The sequence below is a fragment of the Chlorocebus sabaeus genome, chromosome 1 (genome assembly GCF_047675955.1).
Source record: "Chlorocebus sabaeus isolate Y175 chromosome 1, mChlSab1.0.hap1, whole genome shotgun sequence".
Lineage (NCBI taxonomy): Eukaryota > Metazoa > Chordata > Mammalia > Primates > Cercopithecidae > Chlorocebus > Chlorocebus sabaeus.
Genome location: NC_132904.1, coordinates 19,798,678 through 19,803,879, shown reverse-complemented (window position 1 = coordinate 19,803,879; position 5,202 = coordinate 19,798,678).

Here is a 5,202-nt window from a genome sequence, read left to right as displayed (position 1 = left end):
GTCATGGTTGCTTGTATGTCTGCCTTTATTCCAGAGATTCTCATCAAGCTGTAATTATGGGGCAGGCCCAGAGCTAGTCACTGGCGATGAGAAAGATCCAATCCTCATCCTTATTAAAGGGGCTCCCATATGCTCAACAGCCTGGCAGAGACGGACAAGTCCACACGTAATTAAAGCAGATGGAGAGGGATGTGCTGAGAACCTGGGGCATCTCTGCCTGCAGATGGGGAAGGGGTGATCCAGGAAGCCTTCCCAGAAGTGGTGATGCCTGGCTTACATTTTAAAAGATGAGTTTCACAGAACAGCACAGGGGACAGGGGAGAAGGGACAATTTACAAAGGTGGAACAGCATGTGCAAAGCCAAGAAAGTGTGAGGTCTTCAGGGAAGGAGACCCAGGGAGCCCAGATGGCCAGTGTCAGGGGCACCCTGAGGCGAAGGGGCAGGAGGTGGGATTGGGCAGGCAGGGACTGTCAGACGGCAGAGGACCTACTATGCACTGCTTAGCAGCTTGGGCTTTCTCCTGCCAGCCGTGGGGAGCCATGGAAAAGTTTTCAGGAGGCAAGAGACCTGACAGGGTTTGTCTTTTAAAAAGACAACTGGGGCTGCTGAGTGAAGGATGGATGGTTGAGAGGCAAAAGGTGAAGCAGGGAGACCAGCTAGTAGATGGTGGCCTTCATCCAGGTGAGGGACCATGGTGTGGACCGAGTGATAGCAGTGGAGGTAGAAGTAGGAGGATTTGAGATCTGTTTAGGAGGCAGAATTGGCAGGACCTCGTTGTTGATGGGATGGGAGAGAGAGAGGGTGAGTCGGAGATGACTCTCAGAATTGCAGCATCATTGGCCAGGGTGGATGATCAGATCTGAGGAGGAAAGTGGCACTTTTGGCTTAGGAAATGCTGATCTAAGGAGCCTGAGGGATACCTCAAGGTGCATCTAGATACTTTTCCCTCCTCTTTCCCCTGCTCCCTAGGCCAGCCCTTGCTGTGGCTTTTCCTCCAACCTGTTGTCTAGGTCCACACTAAGGTGGTGGCTTGGAGTTAGATCACCAGATTTGGAAAAAGTCACCAGATGAATGTACTCCTACTGCAGATATTTAAGTTGGACTCCGTGTGCCCTGCCTCCCTGGGGTTTTCAAACTTCCAGGAGAAATCTAGGAGAAAAAGGACACAAACAGTGAAATTCCAGGTTTGTTAGGAGAGAGATTTAGCAAGTCCTTCTCTAGGGCCTGAAAACACACTTGCTCAGGCTGCTGGGCCTGCTCCTCTCGGGTCATGGTCCTGTGTGCCCTGGTCCAGCCCTGCAGCCTTCAGTCACGCACCCAGCCTGCACCACCAGCCACAAGGCCCCAAGTACATCCTTTGTTTTTCCTGGGCCTACTTCTGTATCAAATAACAGAATTGTGCTCCTTCTCTTCCTACCCCAACTCCCTTATCTTCTCTTCTTCCTCAGTGATAAGGAACAAGGACTTCAGAATCAGGTAGATCTGGGTGTAAATTTCAGTCCTACCACTTTCTACCTGTGTAAGTTACTTCACTAGTACCTTAGTCTCCTCATCTGTAAAGTGGGGACAGTAATGGTACCTACTTCATATTCATTCATATTCAATGAAGCAATGTATGGAAAGCTGTCAGTTCAGTGCCTGGCACCCAGGAAATGCTCAAAAGCCTCCAAGGTCATGGCCATCACGGGCATCAAGGTTCCCTCCCTTCCTCTCCCCTCCTATCCCTCTCTGATATTCTTTGCAAATACTCCCATCACAAGGCTTTCTCTGCCCTGGGCTGCCAGCTGTCCAGTCTGGAGGCAGAGGACTGAACTGAATGATCCCTCAAGGTCTTTTTGGTTTGAGAGTCTTGAGTTTTGGGAGTTTCTCCCTGAACTTTCTTCATCTGGGTTCTCGTGGTGATATGGGCCCTGGCCTCTGTGGGTCTCTGTCTCTATTTAGTTTTTCCAAGTCACCTGGAGGCTTCTTCCCTCCACTCCCTACTCTCAGCATCCCCTCCTGGGTCCAGACAGGTTCAGGCATGCACACTGTCCATCAGCCGTCATGGCCCACCTGCCGGCTCCCCAGTGACTGGGTCTCTGATTGGCTTCCTTCTGCATTTCCCAAGGATGTTCTAAGGAGCTTCACGTGCTTCCCCCTGCCTGTCCGTGCACAGCGTTTCTGAAGCCGGCTTCAGAGCAGAGGGAGATTGCTTTGGCAGAATGAGTTTTTGTTGTTGTTGTTGTTGTTTTTGAGATGGAGTCTTACTCTGTCACCCAGGCTGGAGTGCAGTGGCGTGATCTCAGTTCACTGCAACCTCTACCTCCCAGGCTCAAGTGATCCTCCTGCCTCAGCCTCCCAAGTAGCGGGGATTACAGGCACATGCCACCAGGCCAAGCTAATTGTTTGTATTTTTAGTAGAGACAGTATTTTGCCATGTTGGCCAGGCTGGTCTTGAACTCCTGACCTCAAGTGATCCAGCCGCCTCGTCTTCCCGAAGTACTGGGATTACAGGTATGAGCCACTGTTCCTGGCCAGAATGAATTTTCACATTCTCTGTGCCTCCTTCATGCCTGGCAGTTCCTGGTGCCCAGAGAGCTTGCCTTTATGTGATTTCTCTGCTGATCGCCTTGGTCCATGTCCCTGGGTATTAGGGTTCTCCAGAGAAACAGAACCAATGGAATGTGTATAGAGAGAAAGATTCATTTTAAGGAATTGGCTCACATAATGATGGAGGCTGGCGTGTTCAGAATCTGCGGGATGGGCTGGCAGAACCAATGGGGCAGTTCAAGCTCAAAGGCTGTCTGTGGCTGAATTCCCTCCTGCTCAGGGCAGGTCAGTCTTTTGTTCTATCGAGGCCGTCAGCTGATGAGATGAAGCCTACCCATGCTACAGAGGGCAGTCGTTTTACTCAAAGCTCACTGATTTCAGTGTTAATCTCAACCCCAAATCACCCTCACAGAAACAGCTAGAAAGATGTTTAACTCTGGATCTGGGAACCGTGGCTCAGCCAAGTTGACACATAAAGTGAACCATCCCACCCTGTTATTGGCAAACATACCAGACACATATCCCAGGCCTCGGAGAGGCTGCCACTCATCTTGGATTCCAGACCACACGGTAGTAAGATTTTGTTCCCACTTCCCCAGAAGATCATGATGGGAAGCCACCAGCCACTAGGTGTAACCTCTGCCTCGGCCAGTCAAGGCCTCTTAGCCTGCCGCAGTGCAGGACCTGGCTCAGGTCTGGGGCTGAAGGCTGCATGTTGGTTACTGAGTGTGTAATGGAGGTTGCAGGGAGGGGATGAGGGATGTTGCTGCCCCCATGGCCTCACAGACAGTAATTTTCTTTCTTTCTTTTTTATTTATTTATTTTGAGTTTCACTCTTGTTGCCCAGACTGGAGTGCAATGGCACGATCTCAGCTCACTGCAACCTCCCCCTCCCGGGTTCAAGCAATTCTCCTGCCTCAGCATCCCGAGTAGCTGGGATTACAAACATGCACCACCAAGCCTGGCTAAATTTTGCATTTTTAGTAGAGACGGAGTTTCTCCATATTGGTCAGGCTGGTCTCGAACTCCCAACCTCAGGTGATCCATTGGCCTCGGCCTCCCAAAGTGCTGAGATTATAGGCGTGAGTCACCACGCCTGGCCAGACAGTAATTTTCAAACCTAGCTGCATACCAGAATCACTTTAAGGTGTAGATTCCCAGACCTCACTATCAGGGGAAATTCAGAGGCACTAGTCACATCTAGAAAGATCAGGGCATCTAAATTATTAGGAAGTAATTAATGTGTCACCATAGAAAACTCAGAATGAGAGTGGAGCTGTGAGCGTCTCCTGGGGCCAGGCATTCCTGTCTCTTTCAGAGGTGAGGCACCTGGTCCCACCCATCATTTCACGCCGAGTCACCTGTTGACGCATCTCGCTTGAATGACTCCGGGGATGGAGGCCTGGCTCCCTCCAAGGCAGCGCCTTGTGTTGGAAGAAGGGCGATGGTGTGAAGCCTGGCTAGCTGTACCCTCCAGCTGCGGGTCCTTACTCCAGCTCTCAGAACCAGAAGGAATTTGTCTAATTGCTCATCCACTGGAGAGCCCTCGAGGTACTGATGACAGTTTTCATTTCCTGCTGTGTCCTCTCTAGGATAAAAAATCCCCAGCCCTCTTACCAAGCCGTGTCTCTCAGCATGAGGCCCCAGCAGTGGACTCCGCTCAGGCTTTTGTTCGGCCCCAACAAGGCCTACCCAAGCAATCACCTCCTTCCTTCCAAACACTCCACCCCCATTAATGTGGCCAAAGCCACGTGGCTGCTTGTGTTAGCTCCATCACACTGTGGATAGAACCCTCCAAGCCTGAGCCCCCAGCCTGCATCCTTATCCTCCTCCTCTCTTTTGCCTTAACTGTTCCACCTGGAAGAGGTGCTTCTTCAAGGTCCTGGGCACTCCAGAGTGTTCTCCTCCACTTAAAAAGCATAAGGATGGAGGTCAGGAGATCGAGACCATCCTGGCTAACACAGTGAAACCCCATCTCTACTAAAAATACAAAAAATTAGCCGGGCGTGGTGGTGGGCACCTGTAGTCCCAGCTACTCCGGAGGCTGAGGCAGGAGAATGGCATGAACCCAGGAGAAGGAACTTGCAGTGAGCTGAGATTGCACCACTGCACTCCAGCCTGGGCAACAGAGTGAGACTCCGTCTCAAAACAAACAAACAAACAAAAAAACACAACAACAATAACAACACCACCACCACAAGGATGGTCTCCAGGCACCTGAGAAAACAGAGTCTGCTGCCCTTTAGGATCTGCCACCTCTGAGGCTGAGCTGACCCAGATTCCGGTACCCTTCACAGGAGGAGCCACCACAGTGGAGAAGGAAGCTCATGGCCTTTGGGCAGGGTAGGCTTAGGTTCAAATCCCAGCTCTCCCTGTAGGACTTGGGGCAACTGATCCTCTTTTTCTTAATCTGTAAATGCTACCTACCTACTACGGCTGTGCTGAGACTTCTGAATAAAGTGTCAAAGCACCTAGCCCAGGGCCAGCACATAGTAAGCACACCTGAGTCTAAGCTCTCATCTCCTCTTGAGGGACTTAGATCTTTTATCCCTTTTTCTTTCCCTTCAAATCCTCCAATTCTAGCCCCTAATGTGGAAGAGCTGTATTGACTCAACACACTAATACACCAGTACACCAAGGCACTAGTCAAATCTTGTGACTTTGAGCTGAGA